Source organism: Myotis nattereri (assembly GCF_964212035.1).
Source record: "Myotis nattereri genome assembly, chromosome: 4".
Lineage (NCBI taxonomy): Eukaryota > Metazoa > Chordata > Mammalia > Chiroptera > Vespertilionidae > Myotis > Myotis nattereri.
In genome coordinates, this window is record NC_138079.1 from 38,821,763 (window position 1) to 38,848,232 (window position 26,470).

The 26,470-nt window shown below is 38.9% G+C and overlaps 1 protein-coding gene across 1 annotated transcript in view; it reads left to right on the forward strand.

Annotated features, from left to right (window-relative positions):
• ARHGEF28 (Rho guanine nucleotide exchange factor 28) overlaps positions 1–26,470 on the forward strand; it is a 264,926-nt gene that overhangs the window by 69,117 nt on the left and 169,339 nt on the right. The gene's annotated exons all lie outside the window — the stretch shown is intronic.

The window sequence follows — 26,470 nt, forward strand, 5'->3', positions numbered from 1 at the left end:
TTTTATTTTTTATTTTTTTATTCTGGGATTTATTTACCTTCTATAATTGAAACTTTGTAGCCTTGAGAGGAGCTCAGAGCCGGCCAGGGCGGGTGTGGGGGAAGCTTGGCTTCCTCTATCACGAGGGGCAACCCAAGCCTCCTGCTCGCTCCAGCTCCGTGGCCACAGCTGGCTGAAAGCAGGTATCTGGGGTTTATTTATCTTCTATAATTGAAACTTTGTTGCTTTGAGTGGAGCTCAGAGCTGGCTGCGGCAGGCGGGAAGCTTGGCTTCCTCCATCATTGGGGCAACCAAGCCTCCTGCTTACTCCAGCTCCGTGGCTGTCGGCTGCCATCTTGGTTGGGTTAATTTGCATATAGTCGCTCTGATTAGCTGGTGGGCGTGGCTTAAGGCGTAGCAAAGGTATGGTCAATTTGCATGTTTGTCTTTTATTAGTGTAGATATTAACTGTAATCACCATGCTTTCATCAGATTCCTCAAATTTATTCATCTTATAGCTGAAACTTGGTCCTTTGACCCAAATCTCCCCATTTCCACCCTCCCCCAGCCCATAGTAACCACCATTCTACTCTCTGTTTCTAAGAGTTTGGCTTTGTTAGATTTCACAGGTTAAGTGAGATTCGTACAGTATTTGTCTTTCTCCGTCTAACTTCTTGCCCTTACATAATGCCCTCAAAGTCCATCCTAGTTTTTGCAAATGGTGGGATTTCCTTCTTTCTCCTGGCTGAGTGATGGGAGTAGTAATTCTTGGCCATGTAAAGTACCTGCACCAGTGACTGGCACATAGCTGAGCATCATCTCTGGGACCAGAGAGTGATTAGGGTCATATGATAAGAAAACAATGCATAGGCCAGGACTCAAAGAAGAAAGCGGTGGGTCTCTAGATTTGGGAATTGAGATACAGTAAGGTAGGACATGCAGGACTTAACCTCTCTGGGCTGGAATCCTGCTGAGATTTAAAAGGTTGAGAGTGTGAAGAGAAGTGAAACTAGAACTGGACGTGTCCATCTTTAGGAGACACTGAAGAATACAATGGGCATTGACATGTGTCCAGTGTCATTTCTTCTTTCATCAGAATAGGATGCCCAGGAAAGTCCAAAGTCAAAGGAGATAGTGTGTACAGATGAAGTTTATTTTGGGGATATTCTTTGTGTTTTTTAACTCATCAATATAATGATATGCAATTTCTGGGCCATATGTCTATATGTCTCTGTGTATATGTTATTTATTTAGATAAACTTACATGCAATCATGTACACAAATCTTAAGAGTTCATGTGGTAAATTTTTACAAAATATACTTAGGTCATCATCAGCCAAATTAAGACAAAGAACATTTCTAACACACCCCTGAGCCCCCTCTTCATTCTTGCCCGCTCCCAAAGGTAAACACTGTACTTCTCTTGTCACAGATTAGTTTCATGCCGTAAGAGATTTGGACTGAACATTTATCTTTGTAACATGTTAGTATTGAGAAATACAACTTCAGCAAGACACAAAATGTTTAGCTTAGATAGAAAAAAATATAAAGTGAGATCTCTGATTTTATTATTTTTACCAGTAATTCTGTGATCACTCCTTATATAAAGTGAATGCTAAATTATGAGGTTAACTCTTGCAAGCTGCATTATTCTGATTTGGGCAAAACATAAAGTAATTAGAAGGCCTGCGTTTGTTTCAGTGTGCTGTGTTGCGGAAACACCACTTCTCTCCTAACTGGCCAAACCCAGGTTCTTAGTTAGCTTCTTTAGACTTTCTCAGAGTATATGTTTTCCAACATTATCCCTAGTCACATCATGATAAAGGTAATTTGAAGGACTCTGATGGCGGGGAAAATGTTTGTTTCAACTGAATAAATGTGGCTTAAAATATTTAATTAATATTTTCTAAAGTTAGGAAAATATCTGTGACTTCTAAGGCTTTTTTAAGATTATAAAATTCATGTTGAGGTTATTAATCTCATTACTGAAATATGCTCTATGTTTCCTGTGCTTGGAATTTTCAAAGAAAAAGCACACTGCTGCTTGTTAGCAGTGGCCTGTTTACACAATTGGAATAAAGTATATTCTTTATTTGAATAGTTGGTGAACCTAGAGCTTTTATTGAGACAGAGGATCCAGAATGAAGTACAAAAAAATCCAGAAAAACCCCTCATCTGGACAAATTTCTCAGTTAGTTCCTATTAATAAATTAATGGGACCTCATACTACCATGGCTATAGTGTGGTTATACTCAGCTTTGTAAATGCAGGCGTGTTGTTACCTTAACATGACAAATTTTTGAGTATGTTGGACTTGCCCTCATGTAGACTCCAGCTTGAGGCAGTTTGTCCCTCCTTCTCCCCTCCTTTCTTGGTCACATAAATGGTTTCCTGGAAATCTGCCTATTAAATGGCTCATGTCATTTGATTGTCAAACAACATCATATCTCTTGTTTTTAATCGTGTCTTCTTTGCACTGTGGTCAGTCTCCCTGTAGCTGCCGTTCTCTATCCTTTCTGGGAAATCTCTTTATAGAATATCAACATGATGTTTGGGAAAACTGGAATGACGACAATAACTTAGGTTGCATGCAATATAAACACGGCACCAATAATAATGTAGAAAGTGGTTGTGTTGTTATTTATTACTGACTATTCATTCACTCATTACTACTTTCATTTATCCAGTAAAAGTTTGAATGCCAACTACATGTCAGGTATCACCCTAGGTGCTGGAAATACATAAAGAAGACAGTTCATAGTTTTCTGGCCATAGATGGATAGAAGAACAATAAACCATAATTATAGTGAAGGAGTCTTTCTTAGTTGTAAGTTTATTGTGTCAATTGAAGCAGCAAAGAACTGTTGCTATTGGTTATGGGAATGATGTTGTTATACTGAAAATAGTATTTATTAAATGGAATTCTTCTGTATACTAGTTAAGAAGAGTTTAGATCTCCTCAAACTATACTCAGGTATGAAGAAGAAATTTTTTTTAATTTTATTTCTTTGTAAGAAGGGCTTGTCCTCCTGACCCCCAGTCCACTAGGCAGCAGGAGAAAATGATTTCACTCCAGTATATGTCATCTGATACAGTGATATAAGTAGTCCCTTTAGATTTTTACATGATCATTATATAGATAAAATACTGTCTCTAGATATTTGGCTTCCTCTTCTGTTCCTTTCCAGGGTGGTTTCTGCATGTTTGGGGAGGGGAGTGAGATTGGGGGTCCCCTGACTTTCATGGACTTTTCCATCCTTGGGTGTCCAGATGGGATCTGCTGATGGAGTTCGCAACTATGTAGTTCATGGTTTGGTCTATTTCAGCTGTCAAGACCCAGTGGTGCTTCTTTTTCTTCTTCTTTTTTAAAAAAATATTTTTTTATTGATTTCAGAGAGGAAGGGAGATAGATAGATAGAAACATCAATGATGAGAGAGAATCGCTGCCTCCTGCACACCCCCCTCTGGGGATTGAGCCTGCAACCCAGGCATATACCTTGACTGGGAATCGAACCGTGACCTCCTGGTTTATGGGTGGATGCTCAACCACTGAACTACTCCAGCTGGGCCCAGTGGTGATTCTGAACTGACCTTGACTTCATCTCTTCTTAGCTTTGCTGACACTCTTCTTGGACCCTTTCATGTCTCAGTCACATCCTCCAGCCCATGGCCTGGGATGCCCCCCTATAATCCCTTCATTTGGGGACATCTTCTAGTCAGGCTTGCTGACTCTCAACTCACTTCTGCCTACATCCTCCTCAGGGGTGCACAGGAACTTTTGGCCCCATCCATCCCACAACAGAACTCAAATTAGCTGGGGAAAGCCAGACGCTGTCCCTCCCTCTGTCTGGCCACTTCACATGGCTATGTTTACTCTGCTCTAACCATCTCCTAAGCTGTTGGAAGAACAGCCTCCTCAAGTTACAGTGGGTCAAATGCCACTCATGCTTGGAGTGCCCCGAAACTTATCTGACACCCTTTTCCATTGCCAGGGCCAGAACCCAGAGAAGGGGAATCAGGGCATTTTTGCTGACCACCTTAAGCCATGAAGAACTTTTGGGGGAATTTGAAAGGCCTTTGCTGGTTAAAAATAGCAGCTTTATACAAAATGAGCTGATTCTCATATTTTCTCATAACAAATTCAAACGCATAGCATTAATAATTAGTTTTAAAATAGAGATTAGAGTATTTAAATTGTCGCTAAGGTCTTTGTTTTTGAGAGCCTGGAGAGCAGGAAACTTGAGTCTGGAATTCTTTTCTTTTTTTTGTTTTCTCCCCTGGCTGTGAAAGGCAAGGGAGGCCATGGAGGCTGTTCTCCCCAGTGTGTGGAGTGCGAGAGAAGCTGGGGGCCCTAGAGTAGGAAGGTAAGGCACTTTTCCTCGCCCTGGTATCCACGGGCCTCTCTGAGGTATAAATTTCTACTTCAGGGCTTTGTGGATGCCCATTGGTCAAAGACTTCCTTTTCGCTTTTATTGTCTTCTGGAGTCACTGCTTATACCAACTCATCCTGTAAAAGCTAGAAAAACAACTAGTTGAAATCTTTGAGATGTAGAGTAAAAGCAATAGATGGCTACCAAGGGAAAATTTCAAAGTTTTCTGTAGGACCCACAGTTTGGTCTGTGGGTCAATGACTTTAAGTGTATCCTGCCTGCCCCCCCCTCCCCCAAAACTGCCTCTGCTGGAAGCTGTGGGGGCCTTTGTCCAAAATGCACCTGAATTTGGATTATCAGGCTAGTGGTTTTTGATTTAACATTGCCATACTTCAAGGTTTTATTTGTTAATTGATGAGTGTCTGTGTTTTTTGACCTTGGAGTTGGTAGTTGTGCCTTTTGCCTGGAAACCATGGAGGAATCTTGCTCTCACTGGACTGCATTCCCTTTGTCTGAGGTGCCCTTAGTGTGAAGGGCTTAGCAGTAGTTGTGACATGAGCCTGGTGCTGGTCCCACCCTAACCTGCAAAATTCTCTGCAGACCTGGGCACACAGTGTCTAATGACCATATCTGGGAGCTGGTCAGTTACAGGTTATTGCTGCTATTCACGACTCATTGAAAAAAAATGAAGCAGTAGCATAAATATAGCTGACATATGTGGGCTTAGAGATAGAGAAGCTTGTTTCTATGCTAAACTGTTCATAGACTAAGCAAAAAGATTTATTGTGCATATGTAACAAAAGCTTTTCAGAAGGAAAGGAGAGAGAGATCATTGATATTCTTGAACATCCACTACATAGCAGACACTGCTGCCTTAAAAAAAAAAAAATCTAATTCCCAGGAGTTACTCAGTGTACTAAGTCTGGTGTTCCCCTTTCTAAGACTCAGAGATTATGGATCTGTCCAAGATTGTGCAGCTATTTAATGGACACCGTGAGATGGTCAGACTGGAAAAACTCCCTAAATGTTTGTGGAGCGGAGGAGTAGAGCAGAATGGCCCAGCTCTCTTGACCTGCAGCCGCAGCAAGTTTCCACATAAACATTTTGTCTTTCATTTCACCGAGTATTTTTCAAAATATATAATGCTTTGTTTATCTTTTAGGAAGATCCTGTTTGCTTTGAGTAGGACATGGAATTAATGGGTGTGAATTGTCGTACTCGAATTTATTGTTGGGTGTTTGGATGCTCGTTTAAACCTCACAGTGCTACTCCTGCTGGGAGTTCATTGTCCAGAAAAACCCTGATGAGAAAGAGTCAGACACAGCCTATCTATTTTATGATAAATCCTTATTAACTCAGAATTTCAGAGACAGTAAAGACAAAGATGTGTGTGTGTGTGTGTATGTGTGTGTGTGTGTGTGTGTGTATGAAAACAAGGCTAATCAAGTTTTAAAGTAGTAATTCTTTGATGACCTGGTTTAATAAACAAATTAGGATAATGTCTCTCTCTCTTTTTTTGATGTAACAGTCCTTTTAAGACCTTAAAGTAATTTAATCTCTTAATTAATCATAGCATTCTCTTTTAAGAACATCAATGTGCTAGTCACCTTTTCTTATACAATATGAAAATTTATTTCAGTCCACATTTTAATTTAAGAAAAATTTTACATTTTTAAACTGTCTAAGAAAGAGATTAATGTGTTGTCCAGTAATTTTCCTTTACCTGCCCTAAGCCAGTTTCCACTCTTCATAGACAAAAAAAAAAAAAAAGAGTATCACTCTCTTCCTTTTGGAGAAAAAGAACGTTTCATAGCAATAACAATTTCCTACTTCATAAAAACTAGTTTTTACATCTTTCGTTTAATTATACCCTTTTACACTCATGACAAGGATCAGTTAAGGCTTATTTGTACGCTCTTCTAAATGAAAAAAAGACAAAACAAAACAAAAATCCAGTTTCCTCATTAAGCTCAAGCGAAGGTTCCTTGTTCCCAAATCCGTTTAGGAGGCTAAGCCGTTCCAAATCTCCTCCTCCTCTCAGGAGCACTTTCCTAATATCACCGGGTTGTGGAGGGCATTTTAAGCCCTAAATTGAGCAAAGAAATTGGCCCGGCGACTGTTTAGTCATGCATTAACTGGTCTAGATGGTTCTAGTGTACACATTAGGGAAATTAAAAGTGCTCATCTACAACCAGAGCCCTGGCTCTCTGGAGTGGATTCCAGACTTTGCATTTGGGCCACCTTCCTGAAAGTGTTAGGCTGGGAAACAATCTTCTCTTCCACTTCCTTTTCATCGTCTTCTCTCTAGTGCTGTGCTGCCTAGTGGCTCACAAAGGTGCCCCTGGCAGGGACTGCAGGGGCATTACATTAGGATAGGTCTGAGCCTATGTCATCCACGCACCCGTATTAAACATTCTCGTTCCGTTTCACATTTCTTCAGAAGTTTGTGCCTTCTAGGTGATGATCATGCAATCCTAAAAAAAAAATCACTTAAAAAAACATACATACATTTTAGAAAAAGAATTGTACAGAACATGGTATATTCTGGCCATGAATAGACGTTCAGTTCCAAGGAGTTTTCTTTTTAAAAGGCAAGTTTGTTAAGGTATAAAGTGCACATAATAAAATTTACACTTTTTGGTGTATTGTTCTGAGTTTTGACCAAACGCATATAGTCCTGTAACCAATACCACAATCTAGATACAGTACATTTCCATTGCCCAAAAACTACCCCGTGTGGCCTCTTTTTGTAGCCAGTACCTCCTCTAACCCCAGTCTCTAGCAGCTGCTGATCAGCTCTCCTCTCTATACTTTTACCTGTTCCAGGATGTCACGTAAGTGGAATCACACATTATGTAGCCACTCGAGTCTGGTTTTTACCATTGAGTACAGTGTAGCTGAGATTCATTCATTTGTTGTATGCCTCCATAGTTTATCCCTCTGTATTGCTGAGTAGTATTCCATTGTGGGGAAGTCCTGCAGTCCATTTATTCATCCTCTGAAGGATATCTGAGGTGTTCCCACTTTTTAGTGATTAGGAATAGAACTGCTACAACCATTTGGACACAGGTTTTATATAAATACAAATACAATTGTTTGTATGGAAAATAATACAATAATTAATAAATAATTATGTAAGAATGAACTCTGTGTTTCACATACTCATAACTGCAAACCTACTTTTGCCCCACCCTGTATAAGTTCATGCAATCCCTAGATAAATATCTACAGGTGGGCTTGCTGGGGGATAGGGTAAGTTTATGTTTTTCAAAGGGTAATTGTTAAATTTATTTTAAATTTTGTTATTATTTTCTAATTATAAAAATGATACATGTTTATTATAAAAAACTTGAAAAATATGGAAAATTTGCCTACAAGGGAAAAAAACCCCTTCATCTTATATATCTTTCATTTTCATCTGGGTATGTGCAAATTTACTTTAACAAAAGTGTTAATATTTAACTGCTGGTTTATGACCTATTTTTTTCCTTCACAAATATTTTTCTGTATCATTAAATATTATTTAACATAAATTAGAATGACTTTATAATAGCCAAGAAGTAAATTTGATGGTAGGAGTATCATGAGTCATGCCAGACTAATATAGGAGATATTTTGGGATAAAGGAACTTAGAATTTCTCTAGTTGAAGCTATTTGCACATGCCTAGTCATATTTGCACAGCCCTATGTTATGAGAATTCATTTAGGAACAGTTAGAACTGATATGGCCAATTGCCTTTGTGTGGATATGCCCTTTATTTTTGAGGCTTATGGGTAGGAATAGAATTTCGGTCTACTCCATATTTTTTTCTCTTGGGTAAATGCAGTAGCTATTAACAATGCTTTAAATGGTGACTGTAAGAATATTATTGTTCTTCACTTTCATAAAATAATTTGCATGATTTTTCTTAAGTGAAATTAGGATTAGAGATTATCATATATTAAATAACTAGCTAATAACACGATCTTTTTTTATATGCTACCTGCATTACTGATTCAAAAGAGGTCTCTGCACTCAGATAGTCAGTGAATTTGCTGTTTTTGTTGACATTTGGGGAAACTTGGGCTGTTCTTAGGGGGAGAAGTACATTCATTCATGTACCTGGCTTGCAAAGCCCCAGGCATATCAGGTCTATTTTCCTGGTTCTCTGAAGAATAGGCTAACAACAGTTGGCTGGGCAGTGAAGAAGAAGATCTGAAAAGACCTTTGTTTAGATGTCTGGCAATGTTTTCTTTACTTAAGTATTAACCCTTTCTTCTTCCAGGCCTCAACTTCAAGATACATATTTCTTAAGAAAGCATTAACAATAAAATACCCTTCAGCATCAATGACTAGTATGCCTCTATAATCAAAGAGACTGACCAGGGCAATGTGGGCTGCTTTCCCCATTGAACTGGTCTTGGTTGTAAAGACCAAATCCTTTAAAGTTTGAGAGACAAAGAGAGAGAAGAAGGAGGAGGAGGAGGAGGAGTAAGGAGGGGGAGGGGAGAAGGACAGTGCCAGTGTACCTCTCCATAGAGTAAAAAACTCACTGCCAGCCCATAACAGAGGAGCCCAGGGGTCAGTCTTGAGCATGAAAAGAAGTTCTGTGGAACGTCTGGGCTCTGAACTCCTTGCCTGCTAGGCATGACTGGCCAACCTGTAAACAGAATGTAGATACCAGTTTGTTGTCTTGCTGATAGACATACCTAAGACCCAGCTGTAGCAGCAACAGATAATAATTGCTTTTAAAAGAGTTGATTTGGGCTTAGTTTTCTTTCATTTCTGTCAGGGAAGCATTTAAAAAGAATCTAGAATATACTTTTGAGTTAGTTGGGAAGTCAGGAGTTTTAATGGGAAGTTGGTTGGTTCACAAGCAGGCAAATTAGTTTGGTGCAGGAGTGTATCAACCGGGTATGCGATCAATTTACTGAGCACAGTGTAAGTTGCTAGGAATACGGCCAGCCCGAATTCTATGCTAAGCAGTATTTCAAGGTGGCTTTGTATTCGGGCAACTTATCTAGTTCCTAAGGAAACGAGAGAACACCATGTTTTATTTAATTTGTATTTTGGTACCTGCTAAGCAAACTAGGCATTTTTAAGTACGTCGTGTTGTCACTAGCCCTTTAAAGCTCTCCCGTGTCCCTGCTGCCCAACAGTAGTTTCCCCTCAGTTTTGAGTGGTGTTAATCTAAACACATTAAATTTCAGTCTTTTTCTTTCTGCACACACGGAGAAAGCTGGGTCTGAAAAGAAGAGCAGAGCTTACACACAAGGAGGCCAGTGTTTGCACTCACAGAAGAAAGTGTGTAAACTAGTCTTGTAATGGTTTTTAGCACTGTTCTGAGTGGCATTTGGCATTTAGAGATTGGAAACATTTTAAAATTCAGTGCTTAATATTTTTTCCTTTGCAAATGTTTTTCTTTAGTATATGTTATTATGTCAGTTGTTCTCTCGTCATGATCATTACAGAGCCCATTTGGTACCCATGTGAATTGGTTTAATGGGAGCAAGAGAAATTCTGGTTATATACCAGGAAGAACTTCCTGAAAAGCCAGGACAATGGGAATACTAAGAAGATGGGGAAATAGCGTCTTGGACATACATAAAGAGAACATTTTACAGTGTTCTTCGTGGGGGAGTTTGGCTGTTTCTCTGCTCAGAATTAGGGGGAGGACATGAAATGATCTTTTGTGACCATTTCTACATTGTGCCTTTGTGATTCTCTAAGTGTAAGCAAAGGGGGAGAGCCCTGTGTGTCCAGCGTGTGTTTGAATCATTTTCATCCTGGAACCTTATGTGTAGGAATGACCTGTGACAGCACTTCTGTTGGTGGAGAGAAGTCTCTTTACCCAATAAGGAAGAGCATCCATATTTGGACAGTTTTATTTATTACAAATAATTTTGAATTGTGGTGTAAAATCTGCTTGTGGTAATTCTCTCGACTGGGTTTTGCCCCTGAGACATTGTATAGGAAAACTGCTTTTTCTGGTTCGTAGCCCCTCAAAAGTTGGAGAACAGCTTTCATGGCTCCCTAATAAGTGTTCTCTTTGCCAGAGTAAACCCCTGATTTCAACAGTCTTTCTTCACACGATGTGAGTTTGAGAGCTGTTATTACCCTGGTGACACTCCCCAGCCAGTGGAAATGTGGTGCCTAATAAAACAAAACGCTGGCAGGTTCTGGTCCATGCAGAGGGCTGTGGGCCTATTCCCTTCCTTGTTCTGGACACTGCCCGACAGTCTCAGTTGGCCTCAGCTTGTTTTGGACAGCTGCGCTATACCATCGACCAGCCCGAGGTTACTGCCATTTGAAATCTCTAGATCCTCCCCACATCAGCGATGATTCCTTGGTCCTCTTCCATCTTTGTGGAGCTGCTGAGCTTTCCTTAAGTACAATACTTTCATTGATAGTTGGGAAGTTCATCTTGTTAGTGTTGGCCCGTTCTTTTTGAATCTTGATTTGCAATAACTGCCCCTCCCAGTTTTGCTCCTGGCGTTTGTAAATTTGATAAGGACACCTATTGAAACCATTAGTAAACATGTAGAACAGGATAGCCCTGCCTTGTTTTTTTTTTTGGAAAAGCTTCTTGTTGTTAAAACAATTTTTTTTTTTATCCCCACATAGTAAAGAAATGGTTGGGCCAGTGGCTGATTGAATCACAGGTCACAGTGGTGCCTCTACATATCTTGGATCAACTCCTTTGCTTTGCAAGTCTGAAAATTCAATTTTTTAAAAGTGAGACATGATATACAAATCTATTACTGAAACCTGCTTTTAAAGAAGTTTTTAAATTATAAAATATTAGAAATATAGAGAAGAGTGCAGAGAATAATTCAACAAAACCCTCTTAACTTATCACATAGGGTTAAGACAAATGGAAAGGTTAATATTTTTTCCTCTTGTTCAGAACGCTGAAGAATATTCTCAGCCACGGAGAACTAGTATGCACCCTCCACCAGACACAGGGTACCCAATGCTCTGGCCGAGAGAAGGTTCCCACTGGGAATCCTGATGAGATCAGTCAGTGAGTGAGCTGCCAAGTGGCCCTGGGTTAAGTGTGTTCTGCAAATCAGGTTGTTTTCTGTGGCTGCTCTTTCCACCTTTTACCTTGTGTTCTAAAGGAGCAGTTTTGATGCAGAATGGTTGACCAAAGGTTTGTAAATTTGCCTTAAGAAAGAAAAGAAGAATATGGTGCTGTGCATTACAATGTGAGTTATACAGCTCAAAGTGCAGTCAAGGAAACAGGTAATAAAGATGAGCAGAACATTAGGAAATGGTAGAAAGCCCTGGGCATTATGAAGGGCCTTGTAAGTATCACTGGAACCTGAAAATATTACTCACCATTAGGTATATATAGCTAGAGGCACATCTTGGCGTCACGGGTTTTGAAGAGCCTGTAGGGATTGCCAGTGTGCATAACTGCATCTCTGTAAGGACTTGACTGTGAGAGGTTAGGAGGCTGCCTGGCTCAGCCTCCTAACTCGCTCTGTGACCTTGGGTACATTATTTAAGCATCCCTGCCTCAGTTTCCCCATTTGTCAAATAGGTGTTATACTTGAACCCCTACCTCAAAGGATTGTTGTGGGATTAAATAAATTAGTATATTGGAAACAGTTAGAGCTGGGCTTGGCACATTGGTAAATGGTGATAAATAATATCTCCTGTGTTCGAATGATGCCCTAATAATGAGGGTGACTAGGACATGTCCCCTGGGCTGTAAAGGAGGACTGTCGCAAATGCTGCTTTAGGGAGCTGCAGTATCCACTGTGGGCCTCGTCAAACTGTTTGAAATATTCAGATTAGTTGCTTGTGTCTTCTTGTCTCCAGGACAATAAGAAGGGTAGAAAAATTCTCATTCTCCAGGTTTTCTATTTCTAAAAATCATTCAATTTGTATTCTTCATAATTGTACCACCTTTTATTTCAATGCACAGTCAAAACATATTAAAGTTCTCATTTGGTTACTGATCACATTATGCTTTTTTATATTATGTAGTCAAGTACCTTCCTTTCCTCAATAGGTGTCCAAATTATACTATGGAGACAGTTCCATGAAAATTCTGTGGACTATATGTTTATTTAGAGAGAGTGGAACTTCATAAGTTGAGGCTTGTGTTTGGGGGCCTGTAAATACCTATGACCCACACTAACAATTTTTTTGATCTTGAAATAATAGCAAGCAGTAGATAGACTTGAACTCAAACCCCAGTCATGACATGCTAACTTGTACTGAGTCCCACTTTCTTACATTATAAATGGGAATTATAAAACTCACCTTGCAGTGTCATTGTAAGGGTTAAACATATTTCCTAACAGTGGTATGCAGTGGAATTCAATGAAAAGTAGCTTTAAAAAACATCACTATAATCCTGGATAAAAGTCAGTTTTACTGAGGTTTAAGTGAGGACATTAACATACATATGATTTATAATTTATGGCTGTTTATAGTTTTAAAAATGTAAACTTGTAGGTTATAATTCTGTTTATAAGTTTGTAAAATAAAAATTTAATGAAACCTACCCAATGTATCCTTAAACCCAGAGTTTAAAACAGTAAGCTGCCCAGGCAGACATGTTGTATGTTCTCACAGAAGAGGAGCTGGGATAAAAATGCTTCTCACCCTGTTAACAAGGTGGTCCCTGGATGCACCTGTAGTCAATACAGGTTAAAACTGCTGTGAAGAAGAATTTCTATAAAGATGGATGTCTTTAGTGGTTTCCAACTTTAGAGTTGAAAAAGAAAAGAGTTATTCTTGAGGTTACCCTAAAACAGTGATGGCGAACCTATGACACGCGTGTCAGAGGTGACACGCGAACTCATTTTTTTGGTTTTTTCTTTGTTAAATGGCATTTAAATATATAAAATAAATATCAAAAATATAAATCTTTGTTTTACTATGGTTGCAAATATCAAAAAATTTCTATATGTGACACGGCACCAGAATTAAGTTAGGGTTTTTCAAAATGCTGACACGCCGAGCTCAAAAGGTTCACCATCACTGCCCTAAAAAGTACCCACCTGTTTAGACTCTTTGGGTCTTTTACTTACTTTGTGTTGTGTCTTTAATCAAATAGTTGAAGACCAGCCTCGAATGTGTTTGGGACAGTTTGAATCTTTGAACTGGATTATTTTTACTGTAATGATCAGTTGAAATTCTTTAATTTTTTCCCTTTCTCTGCCTTTAAGCTTTAAAACAAAAAGCAACTAAAATCTCTTCACCAGAAATGTAGAAGGCTTTTGATGTTCTCTGTGATAAGGATAATCCATTTTTAGCAATTGCATGCTCCGTGTGTTCAAGATTTAGCATATTGGGTTTCAGCGGGAATGCTTTAATTTCTGTAATTATTGGTAACAAGTTTACATAGACTCAGAGGATTACATGTGCTTTCATTATATGGCCAAAAGGTTTTGGAGGTATGTAGCCTGGAAGGGGAATATAACTAGTTAAAAAGGAAATATGAGTCCATTTCTATCCTGGAATGAGGTAACTTCAGGGCTTACTGTAATTTGAGGATTTCTTCAGTTAAACATCTTTAAAAACACAGATTATTGTAAATCTTGGGGCTGTGCTTTTGCTTGGCTATTAAAGGTTTTTTTCAGAGAGAAGGGGTCTCGTGTAATATTAAGGCTCATTCGGGTTTAAGGAAATAGCCGGGACACTGACACAGTTAGCAGAGTGGCTGACAGGGTTCTGTGTTGTCATGCACTTCAGAAGATCCATAGTTACCGTGTGGCCAGCATACTCCTCTTTGAGCTGTTGATTTTGGTAGGGTAGTTATGGAACAACAATGAATGTGCCTCTCTGATCAGTAAATTATAAAAGTCATATGCCTGTGGAAAACTTTAACAACTCATTAGTTGTGCTGTACTTTTGAGTAGCCTCAAGAGGCCCAGGGTAAATGGCATAATCTAATCTACAGTGTCAGAAATATCCTTTATTATTAGGAATGACATTTAAAATAATGAAACTTTATTATGTAAATAATTCTTTATTGATGAAGCTGTTCTTTCCCAGATCCTCTCTTTTCTGAATTAAGGGACACTTGCAGGAGTACAACTTCTGGCACTATGTTGGGGTAAAATTGGAGAGAGAGAGAGAGAGAGAGAGAGAGAGAGAGAGAGAGAGAGAGAGAGAGGAGAGAATATGAGAATGGTAGAATTATTCAGTTTTCATTAAACCAAATTTGAGATTTAGTGACATATTTAGCTTTTAGGTGTTTTCTGTAATTGTGCCTGAGCCTGTGGTGGAAATTGAGCCATAACTAAACCATCCCTGCCTTTTGTTGCATGGAAAGCTAGGAAATGTTTCCCATTTACTCTCTATAGGTGAGTTCTTGCCAATGGAATGGGAGTGAAGAGAAGAGTGCCATGCTTAGGCATGGACAGCTCTCCGTATTCTGTTTTCCTTTTGACTGGAATAGAGCAGAATAACTTGGGATTCAAGTGTTGTAGGTGACAGAGCTACAAGGTAGCAGGAACCTGGGTCCCTGGAAGGCTCCTTGGAAGAGAGTCACCCAAGCAACAGTTGCTACATTGAGGTTATTACATGAGCAAAAAATGAGCTTTTATTGTATTACACCAACCAGCTTTCAGTGTTTCTCTATTACAGTAGCCAGCTTACCTCTCTACCTCCTCTCACTTTATCACTCAGTTTAAGGCACTGGAGCAGCTCTCTTCATTTCACATCCATGTCTAGGCAGGGGCTGTAGCCCTCATTGGTTGTTTCTAACATACTTGCTGTATTCTTCACTGATCCATCATTTTTGGTTTCTTTCCCATTCACTTCATTTTCATTTCTTTCTCTTCTCTGAGGTTATACACCTGAAACTAATGTAATATTGTATGTCAACTGTAATTGAAAAATAACAAAATATTCAAAAAACAAATAAATGAACAAACTTGCAAGCCTTATTTTCACATACATTTAATTAATCAGAAAACCAGCCAAAGATCTGCCTGACCACTCAATCTAAATAACTCCCTAGGCATATCTGAAACTAATATAATATTGTACATCTACTAATTAAAAAATAAAAAAATTAAAAAATAATAAGACAGTTCTCTGGGGACTTGGTTTCATTCTACTGTTTTAAATTCTCTGTATAGCAATCATCATTATCTGATATTTTCTTGTTTATTGTGTTTTCTTAGCAGAAAACTCTATACTTGAGAGTAGGGATTTGCTCATTTCACTGCTGCATTTTTCATTCTCAGAACACTGTATAGACATGCTCTAATAGGGACTTAATAAATGTTTGATGAATAGGAAGCAATTTTTTTGTTTGTTCACAAAAAGTTCTTTTCTTTTCATTTAACTTAACTTTTTTAGTCCTTTCTGTGCATAAGATGCTGTCGAGGTCCCATGGGACCTAGAGATTGCCAGATATTTGAGAGACATTTGGGATGAAATAATTCATTAACACCTTGACTATGATAAAAAGGATAGTTTACAAATAAAAAAATAAAAAGAATTACTAACACTTACTGAACTCTTACTTTATACCAGGTACAGGTATTTATTATCTCATTTGACCCTCACTGAAATATAAGAAAGAATATTAATTCTTAATCCCATTTTACAGACGAGGAAAGGAAATTAAGTCACAGAGAAATGAAGGTCTTTCTGGAGTGAATGAATGAATGGGGAGACTTAAGGGCTGGGTCTGGCCATCTGGGGCACTGTGGGCCACTCCCTCACTTGTTTGTGTCTCTGAGGGTTGCGAGTCTCAGATAGGATATCAGAAGCGCCTTGCAAACAGTGAAATGTTAAGGAAATAAATGGTATTATTCCTTCTTTAAATTTTATTTTTATTACAGTTAGCATTCAGCACTTTTTTTGTATTAGTTTCAGACATACAGCACAGTGGACAGACATTCATGTAGGTTACAAAGTGTTTCCTCCAATAATTGAAGTGCCCACCTGGCACCATAGAGTGTTAATATAGTATTGTTAACTCTATTCTTTATGCTTATTTTGTAGTTACAATGGGAGGTATTATTATTCTTAACAAGATTAATGGCATGCTCAGGCTTTGGGGATTGTTCCCTGTGTTTGTTGTGACCAATGTTGATCTTGTACTTCGGGCTTTGTGTTGAATTAGGACAAGGGGAGTGACTCCAATCGACTTTTGGTTAAATGTACCGCCGGAGAAGCCAGCATTGGCAGCTCTGTATAAAGGTCCTGTTTTTTGCTGTCTGAGAGCCCCATCCAATTGACTTGAACATTCACAGTCCTAAGTAAGGGGCAGAAAAGGACAAGGTCAGAAAGTTGGGATCCTGCATTCTAAAGCCATTGCCGACTCTGAAGTTGGAGTGAGAATGAGAAAGGAATTGAAGGTGCGCTCCCCTCATCCCTACATTGTTATATATAACATAGGAGAGACGGACTTACCAGATGGGGGTGTGACAATTAGTTGGATGTGAGTAGTTTGAAAAACAAAACAAAACACACCTTCTTCCCTTTATGATGTGTCCCAAAGAGACACATTCCATAGTGCTTCTTTTGCCTTTAGTTCTTGATTTTGATCAGATGAAATGTTCTTTGTCAGCTTCAATGTTCAGCTCATTTTCCTCCCCATGCTCCTCCTTTTTATAAAAGTGTTTCCAGATTGAGGTTCCTGGTAGCGTGAATATCTCTCCTCTGCTTATTTTCACTTATCTATTTATTTTCCATCATTTTTCCCTTTTCCTGATTCAATTTAAATTCCACATTGCTTTGTGTTGTTTTGCAGCTCTTTCTCCTCTTGTCATTGTCATCACTCCCTGGCCTACCGCTGCTTCTTTCTCTTTCCCTCCCCACCGAGTCCTCATCCTCCTGTCTTTGTCTTTCTTTCCATGCCCTCTTTGGACCTGGGCTGCACTGAGCTCTCCGTGCCCTTTCTTCATGGCCCTGCCTCTCTTGTTTCTTTGGCTTCATTGGTGACCATGCTGTGACTGAGCTGGCTGTTACCTGCTTGTGCAGATTCGAGAAGGAAACGAGTGCAGGGAAGAGTAGCAGGCCCTGAGATGCTCTGTAGTTTGACAAAGGTGATGGGAGTCGAGGTAGAGAAGAGACAAGAGAGTGGAGGACTATGGGTGTTGTGGGGGTGGGTGTTGGGGAACTATATGATTTGTTTCTATAAAGGTTCTTTCTAGTCCCTGCAGGAGGAGCAGTGGCTCACTGCAGTGGGGGTGCGGTATGTGTGGGCGGGGGGACTCAGAGGCTACTGGATGGAGGGTAAAGACCCAGTTCTAGCCCTAGGTCAGCTGTGTGATGGGACCCAGAACGGGTTACCTTCAGTTTCTACATTGTCAGGGAAATATTTTGTAAAGGTTTTGATCTAGATGCGCTCTATGCCTTCTTTTAGCTCTATATTTTATAAGTTTCTGAATCTATGCTTCTCTTAGTGAGGATTCCATGATTCTTTTATTTTGCATGGGGCATTGCTTGGCAAAATCTTCAGTGCTCTTACGAGTGCCTGCTGTGTGTGTGCACATGTGAATGAGTGTGTGTGTGTGTATGTGCCTCTGTGTGATGGGGATAGAGGGTGAAGGGGGTGGTCCTGGCACAGATGCTGGTCAGATAGATGGGTGGGTCAAAGGGCCAATACTCTTCCCGCTGCTCAAAGTTGTTTGTCAGAAGAGCTGCAACCTCTGACCCCCCACGGGGCCCTTCCTCCTCCAGGGACTCCCTTCTTTTGTACCTTCATAAGAGAGAGAGCCTGTGCAATACAGCGTGGTCTACCCTGAAGTAAGAATGCAGACAGTTATGTCACTGTTCTTTGCCCAGGAGAGGTCAATTCACAGAAACCTAGGGCTCTTGTATTCCTGGCAGAGTCTTGGTGTTGGTTTGGCATGTTCAGTGCTGTCCGCTGATCCGCACTGATCTCCAGATAACTAACTCTTGGTTTGACATACATCCTAGACTTCAGGTGTTAAGTAATAATCTTGTACAATTACTATCTGCATAGGTTCAACCTGAGTTTGAAATTATGTCTTTACTATGTTGCAAATGTAAAGCTTGTTTGAAATACGAAATGCAAATATAAAACTTGTTTGAAATCTGAAATATAAAATGAGCTAATAGAATTTTATCTTCCAATATAAACTAGCATTGGGGCCTTAGAGACCTTAAGGAGATAGTGCTTCAACTTTTTTTTTTGAAGTACATACAAATCTTTTTTCCAGACAAAGTATTATGGAGAGCTTTAATATATAAACTTGATAAAAACTTTATTATAAATATATTCTCCAAGTTTAACTTTATTATATTATATTATATTAATTAATTAATGTGCTGAGAGCAATGAGTTAGCCTGGCAGTTCAGGTCTTCTCCAGTGTATAAAATATTTAAAAAATTTTTAAAATATATTTTTATTGAGAGAGAGGAAGGGAGAGGGATAGAGAGAAACATCTATGCGAGAGGAACATCATCAATCAGCTGCCGTCTGCACACCCCGTACTGGGGATGAAGCCCACAACCCGGGCATGTGCCCTGACCTGGAATCGAACCGGTGACCTCTTGGTTCCTGGGTCGATGCTCAACCACTGAGGCACACCTGCTGGCTGGTCAGTGTATAAAAATTTGGTAAATAGTAAATTTAAGTAAATGCACTTTTTTTAGGTTAAAAGTAATCGAAAACATATTTTTCAAAATGAAATTTAAATGGGATATTAGAATGCCTAACATTCTTCCTTTAGGACCTAGGGTTTCCCTGATCTCAGTTTGAAAACCACTAATGCTGATAATTGAAATAAACTGAACATTAATCCAAGGAGCTAGGAAGTAAACCAAAGCAAAAGAATGAGGGAGAAATTAATTTAAAAACAAAACACAAAACACTTATTTAGAGCCACCCATTTATTTATTTTTTCACATGGAAGCTACTGATGTAGAATTATAAACCAGGTATCATAGGTTCTAGTCTTTCAAGACTAGAGATTTAGTCCTATTCTTTCTTAGAACAAACAAACAAGCAAAGCAAAAACAAACCACCATTTCCTGGTGGTGCTTATTCCTCCTGAGCTGCAGCAATTCTTGTCATCCTTGGACATCTCTGATCCGTACAAGGCTCTCGCTGTGGACCTGAACTGTGTCCTGTCCTTCCCCCCATTGTTTTGGGCTTTCCCCTTGGGACCTGCAGGACATGTCTAATCCCTTGTCCGCATGACAGACCCTCACATATTTGCAACCGTGACCGTTTATGCAGGAGTCCTTTCTTCGTTGGCAAAACAGCCCCAGTTCCTTCAATTGTTCCTCATGTGACACAGCATGGTTTTTGAGTCCCTACGGCATCCTTGTCATTTTCCTCTGAACGTGTTGTCAGTTTAGTCTGTATTTACATTAAAGTACTCCATGGCTCAGATATGTCTGATAGGTATGGAAGAGAGCCGTCCATACTCATTCTTCATGGAGTCACTAGATTTTCATCAGTGTATATTTGGGCAGAATTAGCATTTTAGTCCCAGTGATGACTCATGCTTAGCTGATTTTTGACTAAAATCCCAACTGGTGTCCAACTATTAACTGCAGTTTGCTTCCTTCTTTTATTTTTGCATTTGATTATTTTGAAACCAAGTGCAGGACCTTTATTCCTCAAGAAATATTGGGATACTGTAAGGGTAGAGATTGCAATTTAAGTATTCTTATACCCAAACCAATATATTTCCTCTTACGATCTGCTTAAAATGTCAGATACTTGTTTTTAATTTCTAGGAGTCCTATGTTTTTATGGAATCTGTGAGTGAGTGATTTAAAAAGGAAGCAAGCTAAGGAGCTCTTCAAAGCCTGCTTCTGGTCTCGTGAGGAATCTGGAGTCATTTACTGACCTCTGCCATGAATTGTGTTTTGCTCAATTTAGCTGTGTTACAGAACAAAGGCTATTTCAGTTCTGTGTGGTGAATCATTGCATCAAGTGTGAAAGTCATCGAGAATATTTGTGTTTGTTTACCTGAGTTTGATGTAGAGTTTTGAATGATGGATACCTTTTAAAATTAATATTCCTGTGCACGTTTAATTTATGGTAATTATTCCTTTTTATTAGCAATCGTGTTGATTGTGTGTCCTTGACAGTTTTTGTCTGTCTGTTCCATCAGCTATTGCGAGAGGCAAGCTAAAGTCTCCCATTGTGATCATGGATTTGTCTGTTTCCTCTTTTGGGTTTGTTCATATTTCTTTTCTATTTTGAAGCATACAGGTTTAATACTATGATAGAATCCTGTTCAATTGACACTTCTTATGATGAAAAGTTCCTCTAGCTTTCATAATATGTCTTGCTTTAAAAACTACTCTGGCTGATATTATTTTGGCCGTACTAGCTTTGTTTTGGTTAGTGTAGCTTAGTATATGTTTTTACTTTTAAGCTTTCTGTGTTATTTTTTTAAGTGTCTCTCTTGTAAGCAGCATATAGGTATTGTTACTGTTTTCTAGTTTTAAAAAAATGACATAATGACTGTCTTGGTGTTGTATTGGAATCAGTTCATTTACATTTACTATAATTGCTAATATAGTTGGACTTAATAGAACTCTCTATTTGACATACATTTTCTGTTATTTATTTCTTCTGTCTTGTATTTTTGATTAAATATTTTCTATTTAATTTTTTCTCTCTGTAACCTGTTAATTATACATTCATTTTACTATTCTATCAGTGGTTACTCTCAGCTTAAAATATGTATATTTGATATATTATAAATAGAAACACTTTTCCAAAACTGTTAGATACTTTAATTCCATCTCCCTTTTATATCATTATTGTCTGACATTGTAGTTCTACAAATATTTTTAACTCCTGACATTACAATTATCATTTGTACATTAGATATTAATTATATTCACATATTTATCCATTTTACTGTTCTTCATTTCCTCTTGCATTTCCATGTTTCTGTTGGAGATAATTTTACTTGTGCTTAAGTAAATGCCCTTTAGTATTTTAGTGCTGGCCTGCTGATAATGAATTCCCTCAGCATTTGTCTTAAATATTTTAATTTCATCTTCATTTTTAAGAATATTTTTGTTAATAATGGAATTTTAGGTCATCAATTATTTTCTTTTTGGCTTCTATAACTTCTCTGGTTCTCCACTTTCTGGAGTTTTATTATATTTATCCTCATTTCCATAGTTCTCTTTAAGAATGACTTTTTAATTTTTCTGTCTTTATTTTCTAGTTGTTATCAGCAAACATATTGACCTAATGTGCTTTATTTCATCTTGTTAGGAAATGGAAGCCATTCCTACCCCAAGGGCTATTTCTAAAGAAATGTCTTAAGTCTTCTAGGTCATTTTAGTTTACCTTCCTAAAAAAAAAAAAAAAAGACATTCTGTTATTTCTTCCTGGATCTAAACAATTCCAGATCCTGAGCGGGGACTGTTATCGATGGATGGAAAAACACTGAGAATGCGCACCTCAGTGTCAAGGACCAGTGACTGCTTTCATCTTAAATGCCATTGGAGAGGAGCAGAGAGTTGGATGAAATAGTGTCTGGTGGCAAAAACATTTAATATCTTTTTGGTTCTTTTGAGAAGAACTTCGTAGATGTTGTAGCACTTCATGCGGAAAGCTTGGTCTTTGAGAATTACTGATAAGTTTTGCAAGCAGCGTTTCTTAGGGGCTGCTTGATGGTAAAACAAGGCTGGTGTAATTTACTGGATGTTCTTTGTTTGAGTTTATATTGAGGTATATTTAGTATGATTATACTCAGTTCAGCTTTTCTTGTTTACATTTGTCATTCCTGTTTCCATGTTACCTGGCCTTCAGAGGTTTTGCAGGAGTATCTGAGTGCTTCTTAGTTGGGCATGAGAAGGGAGGTAGGTGGTACACCTTCACTCTTCAGAGGGGAAAGGGAATAACCCTGATGCTGATCTCACTTGGTTCACCTGGGAGAGTGGAAATTTTGATCTGCCTAAGGCAAAGGTGAATAAAAGAGGGAAGACCAGAATCCTGTAAGTAGAAATTTAATCAGGCCACTAACAACGATGGCACCATTTAGTAATAGACTTTTATAAAAGTGGGCAATAAATTTCAGTGGCAATGGAAAATATGAATTAAATCAATGAGGATTGTTTATTATCTGTTAATTTAGGAAATTAGACAGTTTTGGCAAAACTGGGATGAAAATGATATGCTTGCCCAATACAGGTAGTGATGAAAGTTGATGTAACATTTTTGGAAATCGGTTTTGCAATTTGTGACAATTTTTCACATTCTTGGACCATTTCTAGAATTTTATTCTAAAAAGTGATTTAAAGCATAGAAACAATGTACATGAAAATGTTTATTATAGTATTTTTTGTAATGTTGGGCTACAGATACCCTTAATGTACAATAGGGTACATTATTAAATCACAGAGCTTCAAGTACTTGATGGAATGCAATTAAAAATAGTGCCAAAGATTGTAACAACATGGAAAAATACTTTTTCACAGAAGAGAGCAAAGCACAACCATATGTGATGTGTATTTATGCCATGAGTATAGCTATGTAATTTTTAGCTGTGCATTGGACAAAGACTGGAAGGAAAGAGGAAAAATGAAAAACTGTTGATACATTAGGGTGGTGTCCATATAGATGAAATGTAGATATCTTTAATTGCTATCATTTTGTGCAATAATGAAAAATGTTAATAGTCTTCTAATTTTATGTGCTTATGAATTATGTGCAATATTGCATTAATTGGGAATTTAACTCCTTGGTATGAAGAATGTTTTTTTCCTAATGGAGAGCTATTGTTTCAAAACTATTTATTGAGTAGAACATTCTTTCCCCACTGATTTGAAATGCCACCTTTATTACATAATTTCCATGCATCTGTTTCTGGACTCTGTACCTAGTGGTCTCTCTGTGTGCCACCATTGCACTGTTTAAATTTCCATGGTTTCACTGTATGTTTTGAGAGGTAAGTTCTGATCTCCAGGCTCCCCCTGCCCACTCCCCCAGCTCAAACATCATGCTTTCTTAAAACATTTGTTTCAAGCCTTGTCTATTTATTTTTCCAGATGAACTTTAGAATAAACTTGTTGAGTTTCATTTGAAAAATTCACTTTGGGTTTAGATTAGAGTACATTAAATTTATAGATAAATTTGGGGAGATAATTTTGCCTCTTATTGTTTCCAGAAGTTTCAGTGAAATAGCTGAGTGTTTTTGTATTTGGGATACAGTGAATTGACAGAGAGGTGATAACACATCTCTGTTATTTCTGGGCAGAAGCAGAGTGATTCTGGTATTGATGCCAACAAATTCACTTAGCAAAGTTTACAGTTTTCAATTGCTTAAAACAAAGCATGTGATTGAATCCAGATGGAGACATGATGGAGGCACACTGGAATTCTGTACACTCCAATTTATCTTTGCCAGTAATAAAATTAGTGGCCCTTTAAGTAAAGTGGCATATTTTCAGTGGCCACAGTGATGAGAAAGACCCCAATCGTAGTGAAAAATTGTCACCTGTGGCTGATTATGTTGTATGTTGGTCCTCAGCACAATTTGAGAAGCCCATTCCTCCTGCTGAACTCCGTTAGAGCGATATTTAAACCTTTGAACTTTATCTAACTTTTCTGAATGAAAATGTTCTTTCATAGTCACATTTTTAAAAAATTTAAATTCTTTATTGTTGAAAAAGTATTACATAGATCTCCTTTTTCCCTCATTGGCCTCTCCCCGGCCATGCTCACCCCCCAGCACATGCTCTCATGCCCCTACTGTCTGTGTCCATTGGCTTTGCTTATATGCATGTGTACAAGTCTTTTGGTTAATCTCTTACCTCCATCCTCCCACCCCTCCCTGCCTTCCCTCTGAGGTTTGGCAGTCTGTTTGATGCTTCTGTGTATCTAGATCTATTTTTGTTCATTATATTCCACAAGTGAGTGAGGTCATGTGATATTTATCTTTCTCTGACTGGCTTATTTCGCTTAGCATAAAGCCCTCCAGGTCTATCCATGCTGTTGTGAATGGTAAGAGTTCTTTCTTTTTTACAGCAGCATAGTATTCCATTGTGTAAATGTACCACAGTTTTTTAATCCACTCATCTGCTGATGGGCACTTAGGCTGTTTCCAAATCTTAGCTATGGTAAACTGTGCTGCTATGTACATAGGGGTGCATATATCCTTTTCGATTGGTGTTTCTGATTTCTTGGGATATATTCCTAGAAGTGGGATTACTGGGTCAAATGGGAGTTTCATTTTTAGTTTTTTGACGAAACTCCATACTGTTTTCCACAGTGGTTGCACCAGTCTGCATTCCCACCAGCAGTGCATGAGGGTTCCTTTTTCTCTGCATCCTTGCTAGCACTTGTCATTTGTTTGATTTGTTGATGATAGCCATTCCTACAGGTGTGAAATGGTACTGCATTGCTGGTTTGATTTGCATCTCTCGGATGATTAGTGACTTTGAGCATTTTTTCATATGTCTCTTGGTCTTCTGTATGTCCTTTTCGAAAAGTGTCTATTTAGTTCCTTTGTCCATTTTTTGATTGGGTTATCTTCCTTTTCTTAAGTTGTATGAATTCACATTTTCTTTCCTGACTTCCTCTTTCTCTCTTGCCACCTCCACGCCCCCCTCCCCTCCCTTTCTTCTCTCTCATTGTGTCTCTCTCTGTTGGTTTTTTTTTTAATCACCCCCTTTCCTCCTTCTCTTGTAATTAGACTGTGTCTTTCTGATCTCTTTATGATTAGCAAATCATAAACTCCTTTTATGCTGAATATTATTCTTAATGCCAGGACTTCTGGACATCTCTCTTTAATGGACAGGTGTAGTTTCTGAGCTGACTGTTGTTTATCTTCTTTTATCAATGTAAATCATGGTATGGTCTTGAAAGGGAGGCATAACTGAATTGTAAAACTACTGTCTTGGATCACATTGAAAAGTGTTGTAGTTAAGCTCTTTCATGAGTTGCAGTTCTTGTTCACCCAATCAGATAAAGTAGTAATGTGATCATTGTTTTGAATAGATATAGACTAGATATCCTGTGATCTGTGAAAAACTTTGATCTATTTACACAATATGTTTTCTATTTAAAAAAAAATCAACAGGTTGGGCCAGATTCTGTCTGTGAGTAATTAACAGCCCCTTTAGCAACCAGGAGCATGACTAAAGCAAGCTGTTCTTCCTTTTTTAGGAAATGGAATTTCATCTAAGTTTCCTCTCTCAGTCATGTCAGACTGTTGTTATTGTTTTTCTTGCTTTTCAGAACCTCTTCCTGAACTTTTTTTGAAGCTATTGTATGGTAGATTTTTCTTGGCATGTTACTTTCTATTGATTATGTTTGTGCGCGTGTGTGCAAGCTCACACGCAGAGACAGGACCATTCAAAATTGGGAACCGGTGACTTTTTTTAGAACTTCACAATTTATACCAATTCAAAATTTAAGATAATGTTTCATGTGTGGCATGGATTTCAAAATCCTAGAAAAACATAGCCTTTTTATTTTTAACATTTTAGAAGAGCTGGCCATGTGGTTACTGGAAAGAGGAGCTCCAGTCTGATTTTGGTATTGATACTGATCGGCCTGACTCTTGAGAGCCTAGGGAATAACATGCTAATATCCATCAAAGGCAAACAGCTATGAAAGAGACTGCATAGCCTTTCTCTGCTCCCTGTCCTCGCATCCCAGGGTGAGGCGTGCTCGGAGGAGGGTTTGTTTTTGTTGGGCCAGCTCACAGAAGCCCAGATGCTCCTCCACACTGGCCGAGCTCTGGAGGCCGCCAAAGAGGGCAACCCTTCCCACCTCCTGGTCTCCGTTTCCCGGCCACTCCCGCAGGCTGGGCGGAATGCACCCTCTCCCTGGAGGTCCCCTTTGTATTACCCATTTTATGTTTGAGGGGAGGGAGTGTCCGGAATCCTCCAAAGTCCCAAGATCAACTGGCAGGCTCCTCCATCGCTGGTGCTTTCTTGAAAGCACTGCTGATGTAGCCCCTCCTCACAGCCGCCCCCCCCCCCCGCACCCCCTATGGTCCTGTTGGAGAGCACCAGCTTGCTGTGCCCGCTCCCTCCTCACTCCTTCCTTCCTCAGAGTATGCCCTGGTGGCTCAGGGGGGCAGCACCTGTCCTTGGGACCAGGGCTCTGTTCCAAACAGAAGCTCTCAAGAGAAAGCGTGAGGCCAGGCGAGATGAGAGAGAGGACTTGGAAATCCCTCAGAGAGGACAACAAGCTACGGGAAAAG